Source organism: Melopsittacus undulatus, chromosome 7 (assembly GCF_012275295.1).
Source record: "Melopsittacus undulatus isolate bMelUnd1 chromosome 7, bMelUnd1.mat.Z, whole genome shotgun sequence".
Classification (NCBI taxonomy): Eukaryota; Metazoa; Chordata; class Aves; order Psittaciformes; family Psittaculidae; genus Melopsittacus; species Melopsittacus undulatus.
Genome location: NC_047533.1, coordinates 6,416,228 through 6,424,515, shown reverse-complemented (window position 1 = coordinate 6,424,515; position 8,288 = coordinate 6,416,228).

Genomic DNA, 8,288 nt, shown 5'->3' with positions numbered 1-8,288 from the left:
TCTTCATCTTCCACTCCTGAGCTGAGCAGAGTTGGGCCCTGCTTTTGAAGTCAAGGTGTTCAACACAACCCTATAAAAGTGATGAGGCCAGAATGGAGCAGGAAAGGAAACTCAGGAGTTTCTGGGATAACTTCCAAGTTTCTTCTGCACTTGCATGTTGACCAGTTCTTAAGTGTGTCAGAACCAGAAAGACTCCTCCATTCACCTGAATCTCCTGATGAGTCAGGTCTTTGTGCAAAGTGCTGCCTGAAATTAGGTAGCTATATATATACATTAGATAGATAGATAGATAGATAGATAGATAGATAGATAGATAGATAGATAAATAGATAATTTTCAGGCATATAGATATATGCCTGAAGTTAGGTAGCTCAGAAACCCAAAGAAACAGTATTCCAGTGGTCTAGGTGCAAATTCAAACATCTGATTTTCAGCAAGTGCAAAATCAGGCCCACAAATATGAGACGTTTTCTACAGGTAGGATGTACAGAAGTGAGATGCAATGTAAAATACTATATAACAACCTAAAGAAAAGGTTATTTTAAACAAGTGGTGCAACTCTGTAGTACCTCCACCAAATTGCACAAGTTAGCTTATCTCAGCTGGATAAAGTCTGTTGAAGGCTTTTATATGTTCTCCTCCAAGGATGTGCATTTTTCCATAACAGAGGAGTTGCCCATTTCTGGAAAGCTCTCTCTATGAGTCAGGCATGTTTTACTTTTCCATTTTCTCAGAAGAACTCTTCAAATACACTTGAGGCAATGGAAAGCCATCTGGAGGCAGAGGTTGAAGGATGTCTGTTCATTCACTGATGCAGAGCTCTGAAGATGGGGTGATACATGGACTATCCAGCATTACAGCAAGATTTTTGTCAGAATTAATCCACTATCTCTTTACTTTTAATCTTCAGTGATTTTATATGATATATTTTATGAATACAGGTTGCTTGGAAACTCCCATTAGGCTGTGATTAGCCATCTGGGTTACACCACCATCCAATTTGTAGCACAGATGAGGCATTTGCATAACCTCCTGTGATAACTCCATCTTCAACAACACAAATATCTGCAGTCCCACTAAGACTGTTAATGTCTTGTCTACTCTGAGAAATAATATATGTTCCATCTTAATCAGATACCATCTGATTTCTCTAGTGTGTATTCAAAGTGGAAAACAGATGATTTGTTCATCAACATGATAAACATGTTTATCATGTTTATCTTGGACTATAGACAAGGCCTTAGTACTTAGTAAAAGATGAGTTGTAAAAATACAGGAGAAAGTCAAACTTACACCACTGAGAATTTCCCCTTTATGTTTTTCATGACCTTATGTCTTCCTTCTTACTCACAGATAATGGAGTTGATTTTCCCATATACAGAAGGGGCACTGGATACCAGAAAGATTATACCTCTAAGTGTTTGTCTTAATTAAATATGTCAAATGAGTCCTGAAAGGATGATAACTAAGATGTTCTCTGCATGCAAACTGACATAAGGTTGGGGGCCATGATATTGATGCAAACACAGCAATGAAATAATTCAAGGTCAGTATAAGACTGAGCTACCAGTGTAGTGGCTGGGTCTGGATGAGCAGAGGAATCCAGCAGCCCACCAGGATCTGAAACCCTTGCCATGGCAAGGAATGCATTAGGATAAATACATCCATATGTATCCATAGCCCAACTTTGCTTATTTGGCAACCAATAACTAGCTAAACAACGTTTTTTGCCATAAACTGCTCTCACTTTCCTACTCCGTGAGTCTGTTCTTAGGCAAAAAGTTATCGTTGCATTAGTTCCATCACTGATCTTCTTCAATGGCAAAGAATATCCAAAATATGACACTGCTCATTAGCCTATTAGTCGTTCATTAGCACAGTTGCCATTGACATACTGAAGTACGTATATTTTTAGACTGTGTTTTCAGTTGCAGGCAATCTGACACACTCTAATGTAATAATTATAACTGGAAGCACAGCAGTGATCAGATCCAAGAAGCATTTTGGCTGCAGACTCCCAAATTTGCAGGAAGTTCCAGTGCAGATCTGCACCTTGCACCTGGTTCCTGTCTGCATAATGGGCAGAACCAGCATTTCTTATCTGAACAGCCACCTGCTAGTTCAAGAAAACCCAAACCCCACAGCTTTGGAGACATTCTTGTTTAGATCCAGACCTAAGGGTTTTTAGCCAAGGTCAAGATGTACCTATAAAATTTCCTACATGCTCCACTCTATCTTGCACCTCCAAATGTGAGGAAAAAAAGTAGGTTTTGAAGTGTTTTGAAAGCAAAGGGGACATTGAATTAGAGCTGAACAAGACAAGAATAAGAAGGTTTTGAAACAGATTTGGTTTTCACTTTTTGGCAAGTTTTTCAAATACCTTTTGGTGACACATATTGCTCAGATGCAGCCAGAAATAAACTGTTTACAACAAATCATTTTTCCAGTAAGTGAGAACTCAGTTATTTTGATTCCAAGGATATTTTTTTTTAATTAACAATTTAAAGTACTTTGGCTGTTGTTCTTAAAATGAAATAAGCAATCTCAGTGTGTGGAGGAGTGCTGGCTCAAAGCAATGGTCCTTCTCTATCTAAAGAACCAGGCACTGGAAGAGAGATCCAGAGACCTAGACCGCCAATGAGAACTATTGCATTACACCAGGAGGGTCTAACTTCACAAGCTAAGAATTATAGAATCATAAAATCACAGAATCATAGAATAGTTAAGATTGGAAAGGACCTTAAGATCATCCAGTTCCAACCCCCCGAATGGCAATTGCCTACATTCCTGTTAGATTAGAGAGCAACCTGCATGGCCATGCACCTCTTGATGTCTTCTTCACCTGTTTTCCCTTGTGTCAGTTTGATAGAGGAGGGTTTTACTTCAAGAGAGACTTTCATCAGTGCTGGTGATGAAGAAGCCGTATGGAGGTGCAATGTCCCATCCTCCCTTGCATGGCAAAAAGCATGAGCTACCTCTCGAGTATGGGCTCCTTGTCCTCCTGCAACCCCTGGTGCTGGCACGAATAGCGCAGCAGGCTGCTGTGTCTGTCTTGGAGGTTGATTTTCTTTTGTGTTGAAATCTCATGAAGCCTTCATAACTTTCACTCACAGCTTCCCAGCCAAAACTTCACTGCCGTTGACCCTGAAAAAATGAAGCTAGAAACAAATGTCTGAGCAGTGAAAGCAGCTGAGCCGAACGAACTTACTGATTATGACTATAATGGCTTAATGGATAAAGCATGTACCTTCTGAGTTTCTTGCTTTGGCCTGCTTGTGGTGACAGGGAAGAAATAAAGCTCAACACAGAAAATCAGCAGACAAGATCAACTTGGCATTGGCTACTGGCAACTTGTGTTACCATAAGGAATCTCAGGGAAAGAAAACCTGACAACTGACAAGATTTGTTATGAGAACTGTTAGCACCATCTCATTGATAACAGTTTTATCGCATTCCGGAAAGAAGGTGTTGGGGAAATACTGTACCAGAGAAATTACACAGGATGGTAAAAAATATCCCCTCCATCTGAGTTTGACAAGTCCTGGAAACAGCAAGTAAGATCCATCATGCAATTGGCATAAAATCAAATAGAAAACACTGCAAGCTTGGTTCACAGCTCAACACCATGTCTATACAGCCTCGTGTAACAAACAAATAAGGAAAATACAATATTTAAACAATATCTTAGTGCCATGGGTTCCCCTTTATGACATTCACAGTTTGGCCCCAGATTTGCTGTGGGTTTCACTGGCTACTTAAAACGTTTCTAACAAACCCAGCTTGAATTTCAGGCTCTTAATTAAAACAGTCGGTGTCCTCCCTATAGTTTCTTGTCCCTCTCCCCCCAACTTAACAGCCAGATTCAATGCAGCTTGAATAGCACCTTCAGCTGCTGCAGATGTTGACAGCTGCTCATCATTATCCCTTCTTCTGTTTCTTTTAAGTGGGTATTCTCCTCTGGGGATGAAACTCATCAGCCTTGAAGGCAGCCTTGCAAAAGTAGGAATGATATCAGTTAAGATAAGGCATGTTTGGAGAGGGACAGAGATACTTAGAAGTGGCAATGTGCTGGGGAAAAGGAGGACACACTTGAAATGTTTCAGGGGTATTCAGGCTCAGCCGCTGAAGTCTGAATTTATGAATCCATTCCTATTTTATGAAATGATTGAACACATACTTTAATAATATGGATTCCTGCTTTCAAAGCCCAGCCAGCATAAATCGCAGATCTGCATTGTCTGCAGTATATATGCCGCATTTTATTACCTCGGTTCCTAGCCAACGCTTAACTCAATTTAATGCTCACTCTTTCATGTAATCTATTCCAAGATATGCATCACTTCACAGTCCTGCACCGTAGTGCTCAAAACTGCCTATGGTATTGATCTATGCAATGATTAAACCCCAGCATTAAGAAACTGGACTTTCGGAGCACTAGATGGTGCTAGAGAATGTTCTTAGCCAGCACCAGGGCCCTGTCCCTGTAAATTCTTTCGATGTACCAATTACTTTTGTCAGATTTATCAGCATCATCTGCATCAAGCATCTATATTCTCAGCAGTGTTTCAGATGGGTTGCTGACACTGCCCATCGCTCTTCCTTGTCGAGTGATGAGAAGTTGCCTGTTATTGCCAGAAGCAAGCTGTACAAACCCATGAGTCAGGCTCCCCACATAATGAGACTGCCTTCAAGAACAGGGGATATATATACTTTGTAAAGTGTACTTTTTATTTGTGCCCTGGTTTCTAAGCCTTAAGACTGTTATGAGTTTATTTAGTGCTTGAAGTTATTTAGTACTCCCTAGGAAAGTGTGGAAGTGCTGGGCACTAAAAGCATCAGGACCAGGCATGGATCTGAGCAGCAAGGTTCAAACCACAGTTCAGACCTGACCTGGAGGTGTTTGTGAGTATGGATTTGACCCATCCAAAGTAAAGAAACCACCCTTGGAAACCACCATATGAAAAAGATAATTAGGAACTGGAGTAGGGAGTTCGACAGTTCTAAGGCTGCTAACAACTACAGCAATTGTTTGACTGGAGCACATGTTGGGAGAGGAGGGTTTAGGGGAGACCAAAGCAACCTGCACCCAGCAAAAAGTATTCTCATGTCACTCAGCTTCATCTTTAGCTAGTCCCAGTACGGTAAGGCTGGGTTTGTGTCCAGTGGTGTCCAGAAAGACAAAAGAAGTGTCTTTACCAAGGTGTCTTGCAGTGTCTTTACCAAGGCAGTGGTGAGCTGCACTTTTCCATCTTAGAGATGGCCCTGACATCAACATCAATGGACCATTTTGCCACCAGCAGCCACATCACACAGGCTCTTGCAGAGAAACCCATGGGTCATCCTTCTGTCCAAGGTGCCCCAAACACATGGGGTGTCTCAGGGAACCAAGGTACACAGATTCTGACAACATAATGGGGGTAATAATGGGCATTTTCCCTCCTGGACAGCTCACTGCAAGTCTGCACACTGCAGGCTGTACAGACTCAGGTACTTATAGGGAGGCTGTATGTATCTTACAGACAGGTGCCAAATCAACACCATTTTGAAGGCATTGGTGCCGTGAGAGATGCTCCCCAGCTGTGCCTGTGGGATAACACACAGGCAGCCGCCGAGCCGCAGACAGCAGCTGCTGCCTGACAGCTGGAGCAGCTTTGGCCAGAGGGTTATAGAGCTGCTTTGGGGTTATCCCGTGGGGCACAGTTGGCAGCCATCAGCTCCTCCTCCTCCTGCATGCAGGGCAGCTGCAATCAGCAGGAGAGCAGCTTCACCGCAAGGGCTTGGCCTTATCCTGCCCTGTGCAGCATGGACTGGAGCATCCTCCAGCTGCAGCATCCCCATCCCAACAGGCTGCAGGCTCAGCCCATGGACCCATCCAAACAATATACATAGAGAGGTCAGATCAGGCATGATGGGGCTAAGCATGTGATGGGCATATCTTCTGCGGCTGGTTCTTCTAGACATGGTGAAGGTACCACACATTCATGTTTTAAAATGAAAGAAAGTAGATTTAGAGTAGATCTTAGGCAGAAGCTCTTCCCTGTGAGGGTGCTGAGGCGCTGGCACAGGGTGCCCAGAGAAGCTGTGGCTGCCCCATCCCTGGCAGTGCTCAAGGCCAGGTTGGACACAGGGGCTTGGAGCAAGCTGCTCCAGTGGAAGGTGTCCCTGCCCATGGCAGGGGTTGGGACTGAATGTGCTTTAGGGTCACTTCCAATACAAACCAGTCTGGGATTCTATGCAACAGCCAGCAGCACATGTGGAAACATTGGGTGCAGCCATTGACTGTGCCATGATTCATCCCACTGGGAAGACCAATGGAGAGCAGTGCAGAATAAAAGACATGGTTTGGACAATATGAAAATCCATGCAGATGTTTATGGGCCCTGCATTTATGTGCCTCTGATACCATAGACTGAAAGCAATTAATTTTCATGGCTTGTTTAACCTTGGTTTTGTTGGTGATGCACCATCCCATTCTGCTCCAGCTTGGTGTTGGCACTTAAACCAGGTGAAAATGGTTTGAAGACCTCAGATATGACACCAGGGAATTACAGCATCATCACTAAAACAACCAGTCAGATAACAGCTAAGGAATTACATGGCCAGGGAACTAAATATGCTTTTCTGTGGTTTTAGCACCATTGAGACATTGAAAGGACACATTAAGGGACACTTTAAGTCAGATCACATTAAGCCCATAGCTTAAGAGTTTTTGAAAGAACAATAGTAATATTCTCATCATTTTTCTTTTAGCTGAAATCAACTCAATTGTGTGAGTTTAAATGCACCCCTGAAGCATTCAGAGAGGGTGAGACTGCAAACCAAAGGGGAAACCCCACTGCTGTGCTGGTTTTCCCATTCTTTGCCAAGAATCCTGCCATGGTGCCTCATCTCTGTCTCATTTATATCACCCACAACCTTCTAACATCACACAGGGCAGGAAATTCACTTTTAATTGATTGTTAACCTACCAGTGTTCCTCTGCGTGCCTTTTATTTACATTAGCAGCCTGAAAGAGCAAAGTATTCCCCTTCAGGTTTCATTCTGCTGGAGAAACGGGTTTGCTGTCATCACTCCTCATAAGCACAGCCTGAGACCCGCTTTCCTAAGTCTCTGCCTTCTACTATTTGTCTTTACTACCTCATAGCTGTCAGTTTTTCTTCTTGCTGCTACTATGAAATGAGCACAGGGTTGTTTTGGCCAAAAATCACTCAATAATCCACAAGGAGGGGAGGAGGGGAGCAATTACTGCTGTTTGAAGGGAAAACTTCCCTGGGATGGTATCCTTGATACCATACTGCAACCCCCTGATTTAGAATCACCATTAATCCCACTCAATAATAAATCCAAGAGAATTATAAGTGATAATTTATTCCTGCATCACCAAAATTCCCAAATACTCCTGTCACAAAGAAACACCTCCTGAAACATGGAGATACGTGGAGAAGCCCTAAAGCGGCTCTCGGTTCTCTTACTTCAATAGACACATGAAACAAAGATTGAAAGCACTTTCTGACTTCCTTATCCAACAAAATTGTCCTTAGGGAAGTTATTTCATCCATGCTGCCTCAGTTTCCCCACCTGTTTAAGGGACATAGTAGTAGCTGCTGGTTTGACAGTGGGAGATGTTGCCCAAGGAAGAACCATGTTTTCTATGAGCTGGTTGGTTTTCTTTCCGCAGCTGGATGGGTCTTCCAACATAGAAAGTCAGGTGAGAAACACACCCAAGGATCTGGGAGAAATAAATAGCTCATAATACTACAGAGAGCATCCCTTGTTGGACCAGCCCATGAGAAAACAGAATGCCATATTCAGGCTCTTTCTGTTGGTGTGATAGATGCCTTATTTGACAGTCAGACTAATGTATTTATTGTCCCTGAAGAAAGAAACCTTGTGCAGAAAAGCCTGCTGTATCTTCATGTCACTGCAACTTGCACTTGGGCCAGAAAAGTCTAAACATTTCTTTCCAAGTCCTTGGCTTCCCAGAGGGTTTTTTTGCCTAATGGTCAGTGAAAATCCAGACAAATGTGTCAAATATCTCCGGGACTCCAGAATGAAAGAAGCCATCCGTCAAGACAAGGAAAAGAAGGCGCCTTCCTTTACCCTGTCCAAGCTCCTTGGCATCCTGCTGAGTAACTTACCCCCATTTGGGGGATGCAGGATGAACCCTAAGAAGGTTTTAAAAGCGAAGGAAGCTGAATTCTCACTTTTGTGTGAGGTCCTGGGTAAGAACAGCCCATCAGATGTGGGGCAAGGCCAGGCTGGATGAAGCCTTGGGTGACATGGTTTAG